Genomic DNA, 24,856 nt, shown 5'->3' with positions numbered 1-24,856 from the left:
CCATAGTGGCTGTACTAGTTTGCATTCCCACCAACAGTGTAAGAGGGTTCCCTTTTTTCCACACCCTCTCCAGCATTTATTGCTTGTAGTCTTTTGGATCACAGCCATTCTGACTGGTGTGAAATGGTACCTCACTGTGGTTTTGATTTGCATTTCTCTGATAATGAGTGATGTTGAACATCTTTCCATGTGTTTGTTAGCCATCTGTCTGTCTTCTTTGGAGAAATGTCTATTTAGTTCTTTGGCCCATTTTTTGATTGGGTCATTTATTTTTCTGGAATTGAGCTGCATAAGTTGCTTGTATATTTTTGAGATTAGTTGTTTGTCAGTTGCTTCATTTGCTATTATTTTCTCCCATTCCAAAGGCTGTCTTTTCACCTTGCTTATAGTTTCCTTTGTTGTGCAGAAGCTTTTAATTTTAATTAGGTCCCATTTGTTTATTTTTGCTTTTATTTCCAATATTCTGGGAGGTGGGTCATAGAGGATCCTGCTGTGATTTATGTCAGAGAGTGTTTTGCCTATGTTCTCCTCTAGGAGTTTTATAGTTTCTGATCTTACGTTTAGATCTTTAATCCATTTTGAGTTTATTTTTGTGTGTGGTGTTAGAAAGTGTTCTAGTTTCATTCTTTTACAAGTGGTTGATCAGTTTTCCCAGCACCAGTTGTTAAAGAGATTGTCTTTTCTCCATTGTATATTCTTGCCTCCTTTGTCAAAGATAAGGTGTCCATAGGTGTGTGGATTTATCTCTGGGCTTTCTATTTTGTTCCATTGATCTATATTTCTGTCTTTGTGCCAGTACCATACTGTCTTGATGACTGTGGCTTTGTAGTAGAGCCTGAAGTCAGGCAGGTTGATTCCTCCAGTTCCATTCTTCTTTCTCAAGATTGCTTTGGCTATTTGAGGTTTTTTGTATTTCTATACAAATTGTGAAATTATTTGTTCTAGCTCTGTGAAAAATACCATTGGTAGCTTTGATTACAGACTCTTTTTGGAGTTCTCTTTGCCCCAGAATTTAATATTTTAATTAGAGTCTTAACTTGTAAGCTGTGAAGTTGTTAAATAGGGACTGCAACTGATCCAAAAGAAATGTCTTTCTGGAGGGTAAACTGAGTTTTCAAAAATGCATGTAAAAAAGGATTCTACCAAACTAAATTCCTGTAATTCCTATGTGTCTTATGTATTTGGAAACTGAATGTTGTTAACCCCAAATCTGCATTGTTGGTCAGCTCCAGTTATGGGTTATTTCAATTTTAATCTTTGTTAGAAGAATATGTCATCTACTAAATCAGCTTTGTAAAATGTCTAGAAAAGTTGATATAGGTATAAATATTTGTATACTTTTAGAGGAATGTTTAAGAGACTTAAATAATACTTCCTGTTAAACGTTCTTGAGGGCCCTCCAAGAAAAGGCTAAAAAGAGTAATAGCTACAGTTAACAACAGCAGGAAAAAAACACTCATAAATGAGATTTCCTATAAAATATAAATTATCTCCTAAGGAAAAAGTTAGGTAAAGGCAGATTATTTTAACAGAAATATTAGAATGAAAGCATAGTGGGGATTTTGGCTGTTACAGAGAGAAGTGACGACAGAAGCAGGAAGTGTGCAAGAAACGAGGATGCCCACGGTCGGGTAGTGAGCCAGCTACGCTGAAGTTGGTGGCTCAGTCTCGAGCAGAGGGCAAAATACCAGAAGTGGTTGTTTTCATCCCCACTTTTCCTGAACTTCTCTTCCACTTGAGGAGAGTTAACAAGCTGAGGGCACTGGTGTAAATCAGCAAAGCAGCAGGGCCAAACTCACTGCCATTCCAGCAGAAAGGGAAGAGGCCCTCAGTGCTAACATTTGGGTTCCTGGCTTTTGCCAGAGCAGGTCTCAGTCAGCCAGCTCTGAACTGGATTCTTCTTTGCTTTGGTCACTGTCCTCGGGGTCCTGAGAAGACTGGCCTGTGCTCCAAAGCCATTGTTCTTTAAACAAAGTTGTGAACCACTAACAGTTTTGTTTAAAAGTTTATAAAATGGTAACCACATTGCTACATCTTTCTGGAATATCTCAAACAAAATGTGGTTCAAATTTCTTGTTAAAAAAACAAAAAAAGAAGTCCAGAGTTCCCAAATAAACAAAGACAGCCGATACAGTTCACAGGCTTTGTGTGACCACAGCTCTGTCGTTTTGTCTTCTGTTTCTTGCTTTGGGCAGAGGGCAGGGTGGCCATGCAGCGAAGGAGCCTCTGACTAGTCCCACAGCTCAGGAGCTGCCTGAGTGAGCTTCAGTGTGGCCCCCCTCCCTTGCACCTTGGCAGGACTGGTGGGAGGGGTAGGCAGAGAGGCTACCTTACCTGGAGCATGCCCCCTTCTACCTAGACACATACACACAGCAGTTACTCCATTTCGGGCAAGTGAGAAGCCAGCTCCATGTGGAGGATCACAAGGAGCCCCAACTTGGTGACTTGGCCCCTGTGCCTATAAGCACATAAGAGGTACAAATGGACACCTCTACTAATTGAAAACTGCTGCATTGATGCAGCTGATTAAACAAATGATGGAAATCTTGGCAGGGACCTGCTCATGGCTTTTATTAATAGACATTGATCTTTATATAAAGATCACTGATTATGCCTCAAACACACAGGGTACAAAGATTCTTTTCTTTAGGGTAGATGAGACAGATCCATCTTAGTGCAACAATGTATTATTTGGACAAACATGCTTACCCCAAAGCCAGGCCACCCAAATCCAAGCAACCACTGGATATGACCACCCTAGAGCTTCTTGTACAACCCATGCTGCAGGCAACATGCATCTCCCCATCCTAGCTTCAGTCCTTCATTGACCATCCCTCCTTTCTGCTTGACATTCAGGATGACTGTCAATTGATGCTTCAACTTTCCAAGAAAGGCCAGATTCAAGATTTGAGGAGGAGAAAACCCCTGAAGACTCTAGCTCTTTAGTTTCACAGAGGGATGCATGCTCAGATTCTGCAAACATTAAAACGGCTATCCTGTCACTGATTTGGTTTCCTGTCAATGTCTGTGTAGCAGTTCCCAAGGAGCAACAGCAGCCTTCAGCAAAGAGCTGCTCTGCCCAGGACTCGGGGTTCCATGTGTGTTCTTCTGGCTGGCTCTCCCCGTTCCCTCTGCTCTTGCCATTCTGAGCTTCTGCCATCTCCCTGGGATAAGTGGGTTCCTCTTAAAGGGCCACTCACTCTGCTCATACAGTAAGATCTCTAGTCATCAGTTGCTTTTGGAAGACTCTGAGCCTGAGATCACCGAGTACACAGGAATATACAAAGGTCGGGGAAGGTATTTAAAACACACATAAGAGCTCTGCACGCTGGTTGGTTGGTTGGCTCCATTTTTACAGCACTTAGCATCCCAAGCTGCAATCACACACATTTTCCTCCTCTCCTGGCACCTGTGCTGGTGTGAGCAGAAGGCATTACATTGCTTTTTCCTTTGAAACCACCCTTGCCAATCTGCTCTGCCCTGACGGAGCTTGGACGTAGATGGAAAGGCTATTTTTGATGAGAGGGCTTAGCAACATTCCCTAAACAGAAAGTATCTCTCCTACACACTCAAAGCATTATAGAACACTTTTTATCTACTTGAGTCCCTGATCCTGGAGAAAGGAGAAAGTTGGCTTTGTAAGGTGTCATCTTTGTTGGCCAAGAAAAGAGTTTAGTAAAGAAATTTAGAGGAATCACAGTGTCCTTGGGTTCGTTCTTTCAGTCGAACACTGAAGAGCTACTGAATACAAAGCGCTGCAGATGGTACAGGATGGAAAGCGCACTATCGCTGTCTCTGAAGAAGCACCAGTTCAACAGAAGCAGAAAAAACAAAAACTACAGAAGAGTGTGGAAGGTGAAACATGTCACAACAGAGGTGGAGATAAAGCGACAGCATGAGTCAAGGGAAAAAGAGAATCTTCCCCCTGTAAAGAAGCAGAAACCATGTTTACAACAAGGATCCAACTTCTGCAAGCAGCCTATGCCTAGCACAGGCTTCCAAGGCTATTTCCACTTCTGTTTCCTTATTATCCCCTTTCTGAGGGCATTTCTTCATGTTCTCACTGCCCCAACCCCTCCTGTGACGAACGGGATCAGACGGCACATGTGTTACTTTGAAGGGCATGTTTATTTTTACCTCAATCAAGAATTCCAGCAGGAAGACCTTAACTTAAAGCAAGGTTGTGAGGTTCATAACTTCTTCAGTTACTTACTTGTCCTTTTTTCCTGTTCTTTGCGTTTTCTAACCTGATCTCTCTCACCTGAGGCCACTCTTACCTGGCTGCAGAGCTGGACTGCCACCACTCCCCTTAGGTATCAAAACCTGCTTCCAGAAAAGTCTCTGGTCCTGGCCTGTGCCCATAAATGTCAATGTATAATACTACACATGGGATTGCTGTTTCAGCTGCAGCATTAACTGTCCCCTAGTAAAGGAAAGTAGGACGTTAGCTGTGCCAGGATGCTGAGGAAGGAAAAAAAATACTTTCTTCCCCAGACTCTGTTAAAAAGCCATCTTGGACAGTAACCATTAACTGCCACCTGGGAGAGGCTGATACATGTGTTGGCTTTTCACCATAGTCTAATGAAAATTCCAGCTTGCATCACACAGCTCCAGAGGTCCCAAAGCACAAAGTGGCCAAGGCACCTCAATATCTGATGGGCTGCCACCCTTCAAGCAAGTGAGAGGTCATCTCACACATCCTTCTCGGCTCTCTATTGTCTGGGCTGAAAGACTGATCACTGACACTTAGGAAGCTAAGCCTCTTTGACCATCCCGCCAGGAGTGAAAGAGCCAGGAGAAGTTGACCTTTGTTACTATCTGCCCTGGGAGAATTTTCTTCAAAAGACATTACAATACCTTGACAGCAGTGCTCCCCTGGGACCTGCAGCAAGGCAATCACTAGCCTCACCAGGTCTCATCTCTGCTAGAGGTCTCAGTGGCTCTCATCCTCACAGCCCTGGCATTTCCAGCCACCAGCAAAAATGCAAGCATCACTAGGGAATAGTCCTCTATTGTATCTTCATTCCCATGTGACTCTGCTTCCTCCCTCGGGTTCTTCCCTTCTCTGATTTCCCTCCAAATCCCTTGCATGGTGCTCTCTGAACGTCTCTGAAGACACGTGAAATGGTGCAAAAGCTCAGCTTTGCAGTCAGGCAGATCTGGGTTTAGAGGTTCTAACGTGGACTTGCTGTGTGACCTTAAATGATGCATGTGACCTCTTTGGACCTTATGCCCTTATTTGTAAAATCCAGATGACGAATCCAGGAATTCGTTTGTAGCATCCTGTGAAGACTAACTGTACAAAACAGCCAAACACAATAGCTGGTACATCTGAGGAGCGCAATAAACAACAGTTATTGCTATTACTGGGGGCCCTACATGCTCAAGGGCTTCCCAGGGGGCTCAGTGGGTCAAGAATCTGCCTGCAATGCAGGAGACACAGGAGATTAGGGTTTGATTCCTGGGTGAGAAGAGCCCTTGGAGGAGGGCATGACTACCCACTCCAATATTCTTGCCTGGAGAATCCCATGGACAGAGCAGCCTGGCAGGCTACAGTCCATGGGGTCGCAAAGAGTTGGACACGACTGAAGCGACTGAGCATACACATGCATGCCACATGCTTACCCTTCTTACATACTCGTCTTCCCTCCTCCTGTTCCACTTGTTGTCCAGCTCTTCCCCCAGGACTTATACTCTTTCAGCCCCTCAAGAGAAGACTGGTCATACTCCCACAGCCCAAGCCCTAAGCCTGGGGCAGTACCATTCTCAGGCTTCACAGTGATGCTTCCTCGCCATTCCTTGCCATCTTCACATCACTGGCCACCGGCTTCCCTTGAGGTTCATGTCATCTGTCCTTACACACTTGTCCAATTCCCAGTTCTGCCATCTACTGACTTTTCTTCATCATTCCCCCTATTTAATAAGGACTGGCAATTGGATCAAGCTTTTTTCCCTCTTAATTCCCTCCATGTTGAGGGTAGCCTCAACTTGAACATAGATGATCTTTACAAGAATGTGTCTTCAGTGTTTCTCAACTCTAAAAGCACACTGCATCTCAGTAATTCAGTTCCACTGCTACTCCTGGAATGTTCTGCCTCTGCACACCTGTGATGTTTCACGGTACTTAAGTGCTTCCCGTGTGTCTCTCCTTGGTGAACTGTTACACAGTAGGTGTCTGCTCCCCGTAGATGTCTGTATGCAGTAGGTGTTTAATAAATATTTATGGAATGAATAACATAGTACATCAGTATAGTCTTTTAGAGCTTATATGCTTCTCTGTCCGTTATCTTATTTGATCATCACTTTAGGAAGGCAGAGACATGATCACAACTCCCCTGTATAAATATGGAAATGAGGCTCAGAAAAACTAACGACTTACTCAAGGTTACCTGGTTAGACCACAACAAATACCTATTTATTATAGCCCATAGATGCCAGCTAGGGCTTTTCCTGACATCCTAGCAATGAAAACAGTCCTGTTCTTCCCTGCCTTCCTCACCCCTGTGTACTTATTTCCTTTGAAAACTTAAGAGAAAAATTGGAAACACGATAGCTTGTTCATCTTAGGTACATACGAACAGTTCTGAGGAATATGTCTCTCTGTGCTCCCAAGGGTCTCCTGCCATCAAACTGTACATTAAACTCTCAGGATCTTCTTTAAAGAATTATGTAATGTTATATTTCATTGCCCCAGTGTGAACACTAACATCATAAATGTTCAGTCTATTACTAACATTATGCAGATTTCAAAACTGGAAAATGCAGAAACCCAACCTTGTGTTCTCTGATTAATTCAATCCTGGATTTAAGCTCCCCGATAAAGCCCACAAAATGACAACTCAAAACTCCTCTGGTTACCAATGAAAGATGATCATTGGCAGAGATATGAAAACTCTCTTTTAATATATAAAGATGAGTTCTGCAATTGGCAAAGCAAAAACAGCTTCCTGAATCACTCTGCACCACATCCCACACACACAGCTGAATCCAATAAGTTCTTAACTGGAATTTGATTTACAATCCCAAACTACAAAGTATCTAGTTTCAGGCAGTGAATGAAAAGTCTTTCTTATCTGGGCCATTTGCTATCTTTAAAGCATTTTCCTAGTTTAAGGAAGCCATTTTAAAAAAGGGATTATAGCTAATGGGTTCTTTTCATGGTAAGATTCCACTCCTGTGTATGGCAATGATTTTTGTGAAATCCAACATTCTTCAGGAAGGTACTGTGCTAGACACTGAGGTGTAAACAAAGTATGTAAAGTACTTGTTCCCTGAAAACCACAAAATGCTGATGAAAGACATCAAAGATCTAAATAGACAGAGACACATACTATGTTCATAGACTGGGATACTCAATACAGCAAATATTTTATTGTTGTTGTTTAGTCGCTCAGCCGACTCCTTTGTGATCCCATGGACTGCCACCCACCAGGCTCCTCTGTGCATGGGATTCTCCAGGCAAGAATACTGGAGTGGGTTGCTATTTCCTAGTGTAGGGGATCTTCCCCACTCAGGGATCCAACTGGCATCTCCAGTACTGCAGGCGGATTCTTTAGTGCTGAGTCACAGGGGAAGCTCTGCAAATATTTTTATTTGCCCCCAATTGATAAACAGGTTTAATGCAATTCCAACCAAGATTTCAATACACTTTTTTTTTTTTCTGTCGATATAGACAAGATAGTTCTAAAATTTCCATGGGGAGGTAAAGAAACTAGGAAGCTAAGATACTCTTGAATAAGAAGAAAAGTGGGAGCTATCAGTGTACCTAATTTCAAGATTTATATAGCTGCAATAATCAAGACTGTGCATATTGGTGGAGGGACAGACACACAGATCAATGGAACAGAACAGAGAACCCAGAAATAGATTCATGCAAATATGCCTGACTGAGAAGGAATTCAACAACAACAACAAAAAGATATGTCTTTTCAACAAACAGTTCTGGAGCAACTGGACATTCAGAGGAAAAAAAATGAAACTCAGCCTAAGTCTACTGCCTTACACAAAAACTTAACTCAAAATGGATCATGGACTTAAATATAAAAGATTTATCTGTAAAACTCTTAGAAAAAACAATTAAGTGAAGATCTTTGAGGCTGAGGACTAGGCAAAGAGCTCCTACACTTGACACCAAAAGCTCAGTCCATAGAAACAAACAGAGAGACATCAGATTTAAAATAAAAAAGCTTCTGCTCTGTGAAAAACTCCTTTTAGAGGATGAAAAGAATCTTGAGATTGGAAAAAAAAAAAAAGCAAACCACACATATAACAAAGGACCACTGTCTAGAATACATAAAGCCTCGAAATTTAATAGTAAAAAACCCTACAATCCAATTAGAAAATATGCAAAAGATAGGAACAGACATTTCATCATTGTGGATATTCAGATGGTAAATAGGCATATGAAAAGATATTCTACATCATTAACCATTAGGGAAATGCAAATTAAAACCAGAACAATGTATCACTACATGCCTCTCAGAATGGCTAAAATTAAAAAAAAAATAGTAACAATAAATGCTGGTGAAGATTCAGAGAAATTAGATTACTTGACATTGCTGTACATTGCTGTGAATGTAAATTGGTATAACCACTCTGGAAAACAGTTTGGCAGTTTCTTAAAACTAAAATATGGCTCAGCAATTGTACTTCTGGGCATTTATCTCAGAGAAATGAAAGCTTAGGTTCACACTACAAGTTATACACAAATGTTTATGGCAGCTTCATTTGTTAGCAGTCCCAAATTGGAAATAATGCAAATATTCTTTGAAGGTGAGTAGTATGGTTTATTGGAGAAGGAAATGGCAACCCACTCCAGTACTCTTGCCTGGAAAATCGCATGGACGGAGGAGCCTGGTGGGCTGCCATCTATGGGGACGCACAGAGTCGGACACGACTGAAGCGACTTAGCAGCAGCAGCAGCAGCATGGTTTATAACCATGCTATAGAATATTACTTGGCAAATAGAAGGAACAAACTATTAAGACACACAGCAACCTAGAATAAATCTCCAGAAGGTTACGCTAGATGGAAAAAATTAATCTCAAAAGGTTATATACTGCTGCTCCTAAGTCGCTTCAGTCATGTCCAACTCTGTGCGACCCCATAGACGGCAGCCTGCCAGGCTCCCCCGTCCCTGGGATTCTCCAGGCAAGAATACTGGAGTGGGTTGCCATTTCACTACATGATTCCATTTATACAACATTCTTGAAATAATAAAATTACTGAAACAGAGAACAGAATACTGGTTGCTAGGATTTAAGAAGTGGAGGTGGCAGGGAAACAATTTTAACTATAAAAGGTTCTTGTTTTGTATGCTGATGGCATCGATGTTAATGTCCTGGTTGTGATGCTATAAAACAGCTTTGCAAGATACTACCATTCAGGGAAACTGGGTAAAGGACACATGGGATCTCTCCACATCATTCTTACAGTGGCATGTGAATCTGTAATGATATCAGAGTAAGAAATTTAACTAAAAATATCAAAAGTATATATTTCATTTTTTTAAATAAGAAAACAATGAGAAGCTATCTATCAGAATCTTTACCCTTAGGTAGTAGTGAATCAGTGACTTTTATTTTCTTCTTTTGCATTATCTGACTTTTTCTACAATGAACATTAATTGTTTTGGTAATTAAAAAGGAAGACATTGGCTGTAAGGAAAGAACTAAATTGTTATGTCTTAAGCTGTGAAGAAGGCTGGGCGCCGAAGAATTGATGCTTTTGAACTGTGGTGTTGGAGAAGACTCGAGAGTCCCTTGGACTGCAAGGAGATCCAACCAGTCCATCCTAAAGGAAATCAGTCCTGAATATTCACTGGAAGGACTGATGCTAAAGCTGAAACTTCAGTACTTTGGCCACCTCATGCAAAGAGTTGACTCATTGGAAAAGACTCTGATGCTGGGAGGGATTGGGGGCAGGAGGAAAAGGGGACGACAGAGGATGAGATGGCTGGATGGCATCACTGACTCGATGGACGTGAGTCTGAGTGAGCTCCGGGGGTTGGTGATGGACAGGGAGGCCTGGCATGCTGCGATTCATAGGGTTGCAAAGAGTCGGACACGACTGAGCGACTGAACTGAACTGAAGCTGTCCAACTTGGAATACTTGGTTATATGTTAGACCAGGGATCTCTGCCTTGACTTTGAGATTTTAAAGGGTCTAGTTTAAAATGAGTCAGGCTTTCTTTTTTAAATTTCACATTTCAATGTTTTCAATTCAGTATTCTATTTTTTTTTCAGTTATCCAGTAATATCTAACTTATTAAGGTACTTATGAAATTGCAGATTCCCAATTTATGATACTTTTAGCATTAGGCTGGATCCATACATCAAGAAAATTATGTGTATCTAGGAGAAGAAAACACTTCTGGACAGCCAAACTAAATGGAATTTGACCAGAAAGTTCCAGTAGTTATACTTGGAGTGAGTTTGTCTCAGGAGAATAAAACTGTGATCCTAATAGAGCTAACAGATTTTTCTGATAGTTAGTGGCTTAATTCTAAAATTAAATTACCTGAATGCAGACAGGTAAGGCTTGAGGACAAGGTAGAAACTCAAAATAAGTAGGCATAATTCTTTCTGGAGGGGGAACCTAACAATAATAATAGTTATAATAACTTTTTGCTCAGGGCTTATTAGATACCAGGAAATGTTCTAAGAGCTTAACGTTTACCGACTTACTTAACCAACTAGTGGTCTTTGTACCGAGGTACTAGATATGCAAATATTTTACAAGATAATGCACATGCAGAGGTATTTTAAAGAAATTAGTCTCCAGACTTTAACTTTCATTTGTGCTTTATTTTTTAACTGCTTGAGAATTCACCTTGCTTTCATATCAGCCCTTTCTCTTTATTAAACAGCAAATGCTTCATCTAAGACAAGTATTATCATTACTGCCTTGGACTTCATTGTCTTTGGAGTACACACACTTTCTGCAATCGAAACATGCTATGATTAGCAAGCATCCTGTCTTCTATCTCATACTCATTTTTACTAAGTGTGAGATTTAGTCAATATTGAGATGTTCTGAACTCTTAACAATGGCCAGAGTAGAATGCATAAATGATGCAGATGCTTTTACATGTTGTGAGTATTTCTGAGAATGAAAAATTACTCAAATACAGATTCAAAAAATATGAATACCTGTTTTCATTTCTTTCCAGTTTTCTCTGAGTTACTCAGCAAAGCAGGCCAAACATGTTTTCAAATCGTGTTAACTATTTCAGCCGTATCAATCCTCGTCTTAGTTCATGTTATACTCCTTTCTGCCTGTGTGCATGCTAAGTTGTTTTCAGTCGTGTCCAACTCTTTGCGACTCCATGGACTGTAGCACCGCAGGCTCCTCTGTCCATGGGATTTTCCAGGCAAGAATACTGGAGTGGGTTGCCATGCCCGCCTCCAGGGGATCTTCCCGACCCAGGGATTGAACCCAGGTCTGTTATTGTCCACCTGCACTGGCAGGTGGGTTCTTTACCACTGACACGACCTGGGAAGCCTGTCTGCTGTTGCTGCTGTTGCTAAGCCACTTCAGTCGTGTCCGACTCTGTGTGACCCCATAGACGGCAGCCCACCAGGCTCCCCCGTCCCTGGGATTCTCCAGGCAAGAACACTGGAGTGGGTTGCCATTTCCTTCTCTAATGCATGAAAGTGAAAAGTGAAAGTGAAGTCGCTCAGTCGTGTCTGACTCAGTGACCCCATGGACTGCAGCTTACCAGGCTCCTCCGTCCATGGGAGTTTCCGGGCAAGAGTACTGGAGTGGGAAGCCTGTCTACCTCTTACCAAAAATAAGCTTTGAAACCTATGATGAAAAGTTTTAGATCTCAACTTGAAAATGTGTGAGGATGTATACAGGTTTTAAAATTTATTTTGGGAGTACATTTTTCAAGTCCTCTACTCATAACACCCTATGAGGTAGATATTAATACCCCCATCCCCATTTTACAGAACTAGCATAAATGAAGCCCAGAGAGGTTGAGAAACTTGCCCTAGAACACACAGCTTTTAAAGGTCAGAGTTAAGATTCTAACTGGTAGAATCTGGCTCAGAACCTGAGCTCTTAACCACAAGACATACTATCTTCAGGGTTTCAATTAGATTTACTCAGGCCTGACACAGAATCAGAACTGTGTACCTCTGATTCATGAGAGAAGATACTGGAAAAAGACTCTGTCTTAAGGAAATGTTGGAGAATGTCCATAAAGAGAAGTTTAGCTTGTACCTAATGATAGTGGTAGAAAATTGCTAGTTTTCCAAAATTACTCTTCTCTTCCAGAGACGATGGAAACAGGAATTTGGGATATTCAACTGGGTTCAAATACAAGGATTATTTGGAAAATTGAGGGGCCCATATGTTTTTCAAACATGCCAGGCACAAAGTTAGAACATGTTTATACTTCTAGTGACAGAATAACTTGTGATGCTTATTACTTGGGGATATGGAAGAAGCCATACAAGCTAAGTATCTTTAAAATTAGATGCTCTTTCCTTGTTAACATTTTTCACACTTTGCTTCTTCCCTTACAAAACACTAGGTCTTTCCAATCAAATTCCACAAACATTTATGAAAGCATTTTGTTTTAAGGGAAGTGGACACACACACACGCACATATACATACAAACACACATCCCTTAAAGACAGGGTACCAAGAATGGCATTTTCCAAATGACCATGGGTTAAAATTACTTGTAAGCCCAAGTCTCTTTGCAAATGTTTAACCTCTACACTAAGTTCAAGTTTTAAGATATACTTTAGACTACATGGGATGGAATGAAGTAGGCCAGCCTGGGGAGGGTTGGGGACACCCGGGGTTAGACTGGTCCATCATACCGGTACACCTGCAAGGAGCCCTCTCTGCTCAGAGTGCAGTGAGACAACTTTTGTGGTTCCTTTAGAGCTTTTCTCAGCATCCAGACAGGCTAATCATGTAGATCTCATTGTTCACGCTGACAAAACTCATGCTCAGAGTGAGGCAGGGGAGGCAATGGGAAATGCTAAAGGGAACATGACTGCAACCCCCAAACAGTCAGCTGTGGCTCTGTAAAGGCTGAGACTGGTAACCCAGGGGGAGGGCCCAGTCGGGGGTCCCAGAACAGCTTTACAACCTACTGTCTCAGAGGCCCTGGGCAAGTCACCTATCTCTAGGGCCTGCCTTACCCTCGAAGTCTGTGACTCAGAAAATCCGAGATGGAAGTTTCTCTAAATTTATTAGAAAACATTAGAGAAACAGAATAGGTAGAGAAATAACCTTTTCCCTGAAAAAGCACGCTCAGTATGACAGAATCGCATGCTTGCATTCCCAGCTGCACTTTCCTAAAAGGTGTTTTCAATTATTTTCAGTGAGCTAATGTTCCCCCGACTATCTTAAAGTCTTAGAAGCGCAGGACAATTAAATTTGAATCTTGACGAAAATGAGCAAACAGCTGCACAGTGGACCTGGGCAGACACAGACGCCTGTGGCTGGACTGGAAGTGGCCCTCCCAGAGAGCTGCCCGGTCCACAGAGTCACGGCCCTGGAGCAAGCCCGCCAGGAAAGGAGCTCCAATGGGCAACCACAGTGAAAAACAGAGCAGAAAGAGCTCTGAGAAAATGGGAACGTTTTCTGTGGCCACACGCACCTGTACTTGTACTATGAGAAAAAATGGCTGCCTTTGGGGTGGGTATAGGGGAGGAAACTCAGTGTGTGACTTCCACCCCCCTTGAATTTTGTTAAGAACCAGGAGACCTTAAAGATCATGGAATTTATTTTCTACATTTCGCAACTGAGGAAATGTAAAATGAAGGCCTAGCTGACTTGTCCTAGGTCAGCTAGCCAGCTGGTTAGTAAGTGGCAAAGCGGAGACCAGAACCCAGCTGTTTCTACCACATATGCCACTTAAAGAGCCTGCCCAAGTCTTCCTCAATCATGCACCAGTGTTTTCTCCTTCAGATTACTAAGAAGCAATGAAACATTACTTTATATAAATGAAATGGACGTTTATACTATTTATATTACTTCCATAGAGAGGTATCTTTTCCATCAGGGGTAAAATATCAAGTACATGTTGCAGTCACAGAAGACCATATAAAGAATCATAATGAAGAATGCTGAATTCCACTTCGTTAAACTAAAGCATGATTATTTTAGAAATGTTTCCTGCTTCACATGCTTTTTGCTTGACATAATGCTTTGACCCACAGGTGAATATGGAAATATCTTCATATCTCCATTTCCTCTTTAATGCTTTTAAATTAGGTTACTTCATTATTTGTATAAAGTTCAGTTCAGTTCAGTCGTTCAATTGTGTCCAACTCTTTGCAGCCCCGTGGACTGTAGCATGCCAAGCTTCTCTGTCCATCAAGAACTCCTGGTGCTTGCTCAAACTCATGCCCGTTGAGTTGGTGATACCATTCAACCACCTCATCCATGGTGGTCCCCTTCTCCTCCTGCCTTCAATCTTTCCCAGCATCAGGGTCTTTTCCAATGAGTCGGTTCTTCACATCAGGTGGCCAAAGTACTGGAGCTTCAGCTTCAGCATCAGTCCTTCCAGTGAATATTCAGGACTGATTTCCTTTAGAATGGACTGGTTGGATCTCCTTGAAGTCTAAGGGACTCTCAAGAGTCTTCTCCAACACCACAGTTCAAAGGCATCAATTCTTCGGTGCTCAACTTTCTTTATGGTTCAACTCTCACATCCATACACGACTAATGGAAAAACCATAGTTTTAACTAGACAGACCTTGGTTGGCAAAGTAATGTCTCTGTTTTTTAATATGCTGTCTAGGTTTGTCATAGCTTTTCTTCCAAGGAGCAAGCATCTTTTAATTTCATGCCTGCAGTCACCATCCGCAGTGATTTTGCAGCCTGAGAAAATAAAGTCTGTCACTGTTTCCATTGTTTCCCCATCTATTTGCCATGAAGTGATGGGGCCGGATGCCATGATCTTCGTTTTTTTGAATATTGAGTTTTAAGCCAGGTTTTTCACTCTCCTCCTTTTTCTAACTTGTATAAAGTTAGTAAAACTAAAAAAGATTTAGTTCTTAAGAAATTAGCCATTATTAAGCAGGAAAGAATTAGAAAGTCATGTAAACATCTTGGATGGTTTAGATTTTGGATATGCATGCAGTAGTATGAGGAAAATGAAACTGAGGGTCAATAAATAAAAAAACTTCTGTCGGGAAAATGTAGTCAGAAAATTGGAAAGCAAAACAATAAAATGACTAAATTTCTTTAAACTGCTGAAAATAAGGGTTAGATATTGGAATGTATTAACAAAATAACCATGTCTAGAGACTGTTAAAAGAAGGAACACAGTGTCCCTCATCATCCAGAAACTCAAAGGGTTAAGTTATAACCCACTGCCTCTGCCCACCCACAAGGCAATGCACCCCAGAAGGGAGTTCAGGATGGAAAAAAAAAACAGGATGAGGCATACAGTGCTTTGAATAAATGGGCCTGCAGATGGTTATGATGCACATCTTAGGAAGAACTTCAACGACTCCAGATTTTTGCATCTTTCCATACACAGAAAAGAACAAAAAGCATCCACCTGAGAAATCTGCTCTTTGCGGACAGCAGTAATCTTTTACCAAGATACTTGCTCCGCTACATGTTTTCCCTAGGGGGAAAAAAAAAATCATATACGTACTGGTTCCTCCCCTACTTCTTTGGAAAGGTTGATTCAGAGCTAACTGAGAGGCTGTCTCCCAGGCTACAGTCCTCAGTAAGACCTTGAACAAAACTTCAACTTGCAACTATCATGCTGCATGTTTTCCTTTAAGTCAGCAATACCTAATGTTGATGATATCAGGCACATTTTTAAACTGGGATACTTTCCTGGCAGAAAATGGCTAAAAGAATCCTTGATGGTGCTTTCAAATATTGATGCCTTGCAGAGCAGAATGGCTAAAACAAGAGAAAACAAGCAAAACCTAACCAACCAACCAAACAAACACTGACAATGCCAAGTGCTGGTGAGGATGTAGGGTAACTGGAACTCTCATATACTGTGGGAATGCAGAATGCTACAGTCCCTTTGGGATACATCCTTATAAAATGTTAAACATACATTTACAACAAAATACAATAATCTAACTCCCAGAGAAACATCCCAGAGAAATAAAAAGTTATGGTTACTTAAAAACCTGTTCATGAACATTTATAGTGATTTTTTTCATAATGACTCCAAACAGGAAACAACCCAAATGTCCTTCAACCAATGAGTGGATAAGCAAACTGTGGTATGTCTACATGATGGAATATTACACGATGGCAAAATGGAACAAGCTATCGGTATACACAGCAACCTGGGTTAATTGCAAGTAAATTATGCTAAATGAAAGAAACCAGATTAAAAATGCTATTACTCGATTCATATGACATTTAGGAAAAGGTGACATTAGAGGAGAAAACAGAGTGGTTGCCAAGGGTTGAGAGTGGGGATAGGGGTTGACTTAAAAAGCCAGCAAGAGGGAATTTCTTGGGTGTGATGAAAGTGTTCTATATTTCGATTGTGGTGGTGGTAACATCACAGTATGCATTCATCTATATCATGGCACTACACATAATAAAGTGAATTTAAGTCTACGTAAATTTTTAAAAAGTGAAAAAATGGGTTACCCATTGCTCTCAACTTTCCAGTGAATTTATTAAATATTTTTAAGAGGTTCTACACTAAACAGTTGAAATGATCTATAGGAATAGACATCATATTTTGGACTACAGCCTGCTGGGTAATATCTTAAAATTAAAAAAAATAATTTAAATTGAAAAATAAAGTACTCAGTGTGTCAACTAGGGGTCAGGTACTGTTATTAAATGGTAAAAATATAGCCATGAATAGGATTTTTTGGGGGCCTTGTACAGTGTTAGAACTGGAAGGTGCTGTACAGTGGGGAAGCTGAGTCAATGGTGTTTCTCTAGAGCCAAACTTGAAATGATACAGTCATTGTTGTTGATGTCCAAACAAGCACAGGCAACTTCGTGGCTTTTTGCTCCCTTTCATCTGTAGTGCTGACAATGAATTGTTCTGCTAATCAGCTCAACAGGTTAACTGTGTGAGACTGAATAAAATAAAGCAGCATGTGGCAGGTTAAAGATTTCCTGCCACTGCCAGTAAAGAAATGTAACTATGCTATGTGCTTTATGCTGGTCTGCTGCAGAAAGGTACACGTTTATTTCATTAAAAGTTATTTTATTACCTGGGGGAAACCAAATGTCAAGTTTAGCTCTCTAACACGAATCATATTTTATCCAAATGCAGATGTACTTTTGAACTATGGCAGTCATTTGATTAACTCGTCCAATGACTAAGCTCATGACCTTCTATATTAAATGTAGTGATCTTTATGCCAAAGAATCTAACCCAGAGCAAAATTATCCATTAAAATCCAACTTGGGACTATGTTACTCTTCACAAAAAAGTAACCTCCTCTGTTTCTGCTAGAGGGAGTCTCCAGAGAAACACCAAATGAATAAAAGACATATGTAATTTCTTTTATTCGGCCATTTAGGAAGGGGGTCATCAACACACAGAGCTCTGATTCTCAGGTAACAGACAAAGCTGACAGAACACTGAGGTGGCTGAGAATACTTCAGAAACACTTCAGTTGGAGGAAGGGTATTCAGTGTCCTCATGGGAGTTGGAAGGCCTATGTATGAGGAGGTTATTTGCTTGCATCTTAGGGCTGTGTTGACATGCAGGATAGAAGAGGACCATAGAGGGGCCCTGGTGATAAGGGAAGATGGAATAGGAACATTTTTGCTTCTGAACAAAAGAGGAAAGAAACTTTGGACTGACACACAGTTTTGAGAAATCATAAATGCCTATAAAAAGCATAGTCCCAAATGGGCAACATATATATGAAAAAGACTGCTATATAGTAAAACTCAGTCATTTTCCCCTAAGTGAGGAAAACATAGTAAGAAATGGATTCTTAAAGAGAACTCACAATGTCATTCGTCTTGCTATGAAATAACTCTCATTAATTTACAGTCACCATCAAGTACTATAATAAGCTGTCCTGTCCAAAAATCAATGTTCTGTTCAGGCACACAGTTATCCACTCTGCCAGCACAGTAGAATCACCTTAAACACCTAAAAATATTCCATCGCCAGTGAGTTTAAAGCCATTGATCAAGGTTGTGTACAAATATCATCAGGTTCCAAAGTTCCTCTTGCGATTCAATGGAGTAGTCAGGGCAGTGAACTGCTTTAGGGGATAAGACTTGGTTATTAGGATGATCAACTCTGAAGCTAAAGAAATGGACAGGGAATAAACTTCTACATTATGAAATAATTCCTGGATTCATTCCTTAAGAGTGGCCCTTCATATAGTGGCTATTTTTCACTAACTTAATGCTAAACTGGGGATGACTGGGGATAGGTGTTTTAGCTGCCTTATTCCAGCCAAGCTAGCAAAAGGGAAGATACAGCATCTATAAGATGATAATATGAGCCAACTAAAACTATGATTTTATTTATAAATATTGTTTTTATCTGACTTTTTAGGAAAACATCTAAGTGGAAAAAGTGAAGAACACCTGTATATCCATATGCTTGTGTTTATACATAAGAGATGATTTCTCTAACTTATGATTTTTATAATCAAATCCCTTGCAAATATAGAGTAAAACCACAGCAGTTCCTGTTTATAAAGCTTCCTTGAATAGACACACTCACCATAAGGTTCTTATTTCCCATAATATCATATTATCTTCCAGTTTTTATAGGATGCCTCCTTGAAGCAAACCTTTAAATCTTTAAAAATCTTAACTATTCCGTGTGTTTTTCTTTGTATCTCAAAGTGAACACAAAATGTGAATTAGAAAGCAACCTGATCAGAATTCATATTTAGGACCAAATTAACCTGGTAGGTTGACCTGAGTTTATCAATGCTGGCATACTTGAAAGAATGTAGCATGAAAAAAAAAAATCTCTACCCAATAGGATAGTGAGAAATAGTGGGTGGGAAAGTAAGAAGGCATTTTTAAAATGAGCCATTCAAAAAGTTTGCATTAAAACTATTTATATGTGTGCATGAAATAACAATATGGAACTTTTGGTACACATGAAGAATTTGGAAGCCCAGACATGCAGTGAATGAGATGAATCTCTTCGTCCAAAGTTTTCCTTTAAAACTGAGCACCTTTCTGGGATTTCCATGGTGGTCCAGTGGTTGAGAATCTACCTTCCAGTGCAGAGGATGTGGGTTAGATCCTTAGTCAGGAAATTTAGGTTCCACATGCCGAGGAGCAACTAAGCCCATGCATCACAAATGCTGAGCCCATGCACTCTGGAGCCTGCAAGCCACACCAAGAGAGAAGTCCACGTGTCAAAACGAAAGATCCTGTGTGCTGCAACTAAGGCCCGATGCAGCCAAATAAATAATTTTAAAAACTAAAAAACAAAACAAAACTCCCAAACAGCACCTTTCTGTTGGCATGAAGTAAGTAGGTTCTTAATGCAAGCATTATTCTTGTAACTTTATGAAGGGAAGGAGTAACACAAATTATCTATGACTTAGTGAAATGAACCTTGAAAACCAGTTGTCAACTTCAGAATACATAATTTTTATAATTCTGTTCAGAACCTTAATACTTTTGTTCAAAAAGCGACTGAAGCTCATCTATGGCAGAATCAAAGAAATGGTGATGCTTAAAGTTTTTTGTAAAGTTGAAAACAGAACTTAGTTAAGACTGATTTTAAAGACCTTTTTAAAATGTGAGAGTAAATGTAGACCTCATTTATTGTGTGTGTGTGCTCAATCACTCAGTCATATGTCCAACTCTTTGTGACCCCAGGGACTGTAGCCCACCAGGCTCCTCTGTCCATAAAATTCTGCAGCCAAGAATACTGGAGTAGGTAGCCATTCCCTTCTCTAAGGGATCTACTTCTGAGTAAGTCATATTTTCTTCTTGATAAAAATCTGCTTTTTATAGCATCAGAGACGATGACCATCAAATCAGGTAAGGGAAAAAAGTCACAATGATTTTGAGTCTAAAACAATGGTTCTCAAATCTTGGTGTGCACCAGAACCACTCAGAGAGCTTGTTAAAATACAAGATTTCTGGGCTTCCCTGGTGGCTCAGTGGTAAACAGTCCACCTGCCAATGCAGGAGACATGGGTCTGATCCCCGGCTGGGAAGCACCCCACGTGCCATGGAGCTGCTATGCTGGTGCACCACAACTGTTGAGCCTGGTGAGCCATGGCTTCTGAGTCCATGGGCCGCAATGAATGAAGCCCGGGTGCCTAGAGCCTGTGACTGCAACCAGAGGAGCCACTGCGACAAGAAGCCAGAACACTGCAACTACAGTAGCCACCCTCACTGCAACAAGAGAAAAAGCCTGTGCAGCAACGAAGACCAAGCACAACCATAAATAAAGATAGGTGCATAAATACAAATTATTTTCAGATTAAAAAAATGTCTGGCTCTCAACCCCAGAGTTTCTGGGGTTGGGTCCAGAAATTCTCATTTCTAATTAGTTCCCAGGTGATGCGAATACTGCTGTTGCAAGTAACATACTTTGAGAACTGTTCATCTACAGTAATCCTTTTGCAATTAACTAGTTGGTAAAGATTTTTTTTTTAAAGTAGCTACAGGTTCAAGCACTCCTGAGATTCAGTAAAAATCCTTTCCTTGAATCATTTTCTAGACAACTCTGACCCCAGTAAGGCACTGACTACCAGCATGTCTGACCCTGAACAGTAAAACCCACATAACTTTTCAGAGATTTAAACTGCTGCTAAAGAATTGTGATTTCATTAATGTAGCCAGTCAGATGTATACATTCTAAATTACTATATTAAACTTGAACTTTTCTAAATAGTAAATAAAACCACAAGGGCAAGGACTTCTCCATTTATTCTTCTTTCAAAACCACAGGCAAGTCAATTTGTGGAATGTATGATAGGTCATTTTTACAAAAGAAATCCCAATGGGTGAATTATCTCTTCAAACTAGGTGGTGTCTTAAGTCAGCAAGGATAAGTCTTTGAATATCATGCTGACAAGCCGATTTTGTGACATTTATGGACCTCACAGAAATAGAAACATGTAACAATAAATTTAAGCAAGGGTATAAGAAAGTAGGTGTGTTTGTGTGGTGTCTATAAAGTTTCCCTAAGGAAAATTTATTAGAGCTTGACTATAACTAAAAAGTGGCTACTCTGGGGAACTGTTTCCCAGGGCTCATTCTTATGACCAGAAACATGGATGCCATGTTGCTATTAAAGGCCTTCCTAGCTGGCTCATGTTTCAGCCAGGTTTTATGGGCCATCTTCTCCAAGACGTTTCTGCAAATGAATACTATTTTGCTGACAGAAGGAATAAAAACCATTAACTAATTACCAGCCTTAGGCTATTAATGAATGAGTCTTCTCATCTATAATGATAAAAAATTATTTTCTCCCTAACAGTATAGAAGAGTTCCTTTAAGTTTCTGCTATACTGTATTTGTAAATTTTTGCCCATGAGTTATATCCTTACTAGGTAATATTTACATTTTACATGTGTAGTTTCAGTGGGTTAAACAAAAACAAACACTATTTTAAGAATGCTATGTGGTCTACTTTATTCTATGATACTGGGCTCCTTAGTTTAACAAGAACGTTCTTGGCGTGTTGGAGACAACATGATGAAGAATCAAGATTATTGTATGTTGCACCTCCATTCTAAAGATTCAGCGGAACTAAAAAAAGTCTAGAATCGTGCCATCTTTGGGTAATGATACTTTCAAAACATTACACAGTACTTTTTTGAAGAAGGAGAGGGAATACAGTAAGTTCTTTTTCCAATAGCCTTAGGTCTAAATACGCCATGCCTCATGTTCTAAAATAGTGGTCCTCAGCTGCAGGTGACTTTGTCCGTGGCAGACCTCTGGCAGTATCTGGAGACAGTTTTAATTCCTGCAATGGGAGAGGACTACTTGCTTCTGGTGGGTAGAGGCCAGGGATGCAGCTAATCATCCTACGATGCAAAGAACAACCTCCCTACCCCCACAACTTAGGTATATCGAGCACAAGATGTCAACAGTGCTACTGCTGAGAAACCAACCCTGCTCTAAAACAACTAAGGGATGACATTAACCATTAAAAAACATGATGTAATGTAGTAACAGCGCCAGCTTGACCATCCTGCTAAAGATTCTATCATTTTCTTGCGTTCATGTATATAAAAAGCACACTTCCTAGAGAACTTTTGGTGACAGTCACACTAATAAAATCAAACCACACTGGCACAAAGGCTTTTACACTGCAACAGTTAGAGTGCAGAGGCCAAGCTACAAGATTTCAGTCCCAAACCAAGAAATCTTCATGAGCAGTTAATCCCTAAGCTACCCACAGAGATCTTTCTACACAAATATATATATGGAAGATAAGGGGTGCCAAGTACTCTTTCAAGGGGTTGACATTGAGAGATAAGATTAGTCTGAGCAAGAGTATGACATTGGGCTTTCAAATACTGCTAGGTTTTCAAGGACATAAATTAACTATCAGCATATCTGCTGGATGATGATAAAAGGTGGTATATAATTTGCTTTATATGAAAGATGATCCACTATTCTCCACTGTTATTGCTGAGAAAAAAATAGAAGGTTTTCTTTAATTGCATCAATGTAGATTAAGATTAGTAGAAGAAGGCAGAGATTGTGAAAAATGTCAGACTGTAAAGTATTCTAAAGAATCTTCATCTCTTGAAAATGCTGAGAGCAGAAGATGGACTCTTGGGTAGTTTAGCCAAGGTTCACCTTAGGAGCAGATTATGTACCATGGAAGTGGTGTGAAGTCCCTCAACTTTTCCCCTAAAATTAGGGAGCATCAGATGAGGGCCCAGAATATCAGCAAGATTAACGAATAAAACATTGGCTGTTTACAGCACTAAACAACGCCTTCCACATATAAGATGCTCAATAGACATGTCTTGAATAAATAATAATGAGAGAAATACACGAATCTATCTTTTGAAAACAAACCTAAAAGCAATCTGTAGTCTAAACTCATATTTTAAGACAGCAATATGAGCCAGTTGCAAGTGGACTGGTTTGGTAGCCATGGTGGGAAAGCATACATACATACCTCAAAAAAGGGCCAAGCAAGAAAATCCAGCCCATGCCTTATTTGGGTAATAAGTGATGGCACTTCTTATCTATTCTCACAAGGCTTCCAGCTCCAATGCAAATAAATAACTAGGTGAAGAAGCCCAAGAAATGACATCATTGTAACTATTCATAAGTCCAAGAACTGTCTTGCTGCCACTTGAACTGCATCTTGTCAGTGAGGGAATAGAAAGAGGCATCCACCTTCCAAACCTCACCAGTTTCAGTCTTTCTAGGACTGGTAGGGAGAAATTTAAGAGGGATTTCTCAAAATGAGGCCCACAGACTGGCTCTGCCTGCATTACCTGAAGGATTAAGTTCATATTCCTGGGCTCCACTTCTCACTATAGGACTGGAATTGTCTGGGGTGGGGTGAGGTGTGGGGGTCCTTCCAGGAATTTACATTTTAACATGTTCCCTGGTGATTTTGACTTTTGTAAAGAGAGACTCTGCTCAGGGAAATTTAGAACCCTAGAATTAGAAAAAGGTTTTTTTTTTTTTTTTCCCCTCTAAGTTAGCTTATGAGAGCTTTAAGGATAGTGGCTAACTTATTTCAGCAGAAGGATGCACTAAAGGTTAAAAAAATACTGTGGAAGACCCAAAACTGAGACTATCACTTTTAAAATGCAGTTTCTCACATGGTTGCTTGACTGATCTACTCCAAGATTCTACTGTTTCTCAACATACCATGGGAATCTTTGATAGAGATTACATTACACCACAAGGGAGTTTGTTATACTTTAAAAAAGTAAAAAAAAAAGGAAACTCACAACCATGTCCATTTTATTCTGTGTGAATTCTTTTTAAATAATGGGGATATCAAACCTTGATTTTTTTTTTAAGGTTAACATAAAGGTTATGAGCCATAGAAATTTTAAAATGGCAGTAACCACCCCAGTCTGGGCTTCATCAGGGAATTAATTTTTGTTCTGAAATATGAACATAGGTATTTACTATTTTGGGAACTCACAAGACCTCATTAAAAATAATAGAATCTGCAAATGGAGAGAAAATCAGAAAAATTTGGATGACTGTTTTCATTTCACACACTTATAGAGTTTTAATAACCAGAAGTGACATTAGCTGTATCTATCCAAAAATTTGAAAAATCTACTTTCTTGCTGATATGCTGAAACAATTTTGATTTTTCATGAAATACAAAATAAATTCCCCTACAAAGTGACAACATAAGCATCACCTCAAATGCAACCAAGGACATTAAGAAGTTCAAATATAACATTCATATAGTCAGTAAACAAATATTTACTAAGCAACCATATGGTAAATTAAAGATGGCCACAAATTCTTTGCCATTCATGATGTCAAGAGATATTGGATATTTCCTTTCCCCTTGGATCTAGGCTGGCCTTGTAACTGCTTTGACCAATAGGAAGCATCAAAAATGACCCTCAGCTGTTTCTGGCTATAAGTTAATCTTTTTTTTTTTTTTTTGGCTGCACTGAGTCTTAGCTGTGGGACGCAGGATCTTCAATCTTTGTTGAGGCATGCAGGATCTAAGTGCCCTGATTAGGGACTGATCTTGGGCCCCCTGCACTGGGACTGTGGAGTCTTAGCTACTGGACCACCAGGGAAGTTCCTGTAAGTTAGCCTTAAAATGGCTTGATGCTTTCATTTTTGCACTCTTGGAGGCCAGCCACCACACTGTGAAGAAATCTGCTACAGACTGCTGGATACTGAGAAGGATATGGATAGAGTCCTTAGAGGATGAGGGGCTATTTTGTGTGTTTTCAGCCTCAGCTGAAGTCTCCGCTGAAT

At 40.2% G+C, this 24,856-nt stretch overlaps 2 protein-coding genes across 3 annotated transcripts in view; one reads left to right on the top strand and one right to left on the bottom strand.

Moving 5' to 3' along the window:
• Nucleotides 1-24,856, bottom strand: part of CMSS1 (cms1 ribosomal small subunit homolog) — a 398,161-nt gene that overhangs the window by 89,824 nt on the left and 283,481 nt on the right. The window contains exon 1 of one of the 2 annotated variants that reach the window (XM_069551175.1): nt 19,132-19,285. The exons of the other annotated variant lie outside the window; for it this stretch is intronic. The gene's annotated coding sequence lies outside the window, so the exon portion shown is untranslated. Of the gene's footprint in view, nt 1-19,131; nt 19,286-24,856 lie in introns of those variants that run through there. 2 annotated transcript variants of the gene reach the window in all.
• The window catches only part of FILIP1L (filamin A interacting protein 1 like), a 312,163-nt gene that overhangs the window by 12,475 nt on the left and 274,832 nt on the right, over nt 1-24,856 (top strand). The gene's annotated exons all lie outside the window — the stretch shown is intronic.

This window comes from Ovis canadensis, chromosome 1 (genome assembly GCF_042477335.2).
Source record: "Ovis canadensis isolate MfBH-ARS-UI-01 breed Bighorn chromosome 1, ARS-UI_OviCan_v2, whole genome shotgun sequence".
Lineage (NCBI taxonomy): Eukaryota > Metazoa > Chordata > Mammalia > Artiodactyla > Bovidae > Ovis > Ovis canadensis.
The sequence above is the reverse complement of the archived record's forward strand: the minus strand, read 5'-3'. Positions and strand labels throughout refer to the sequence as shown.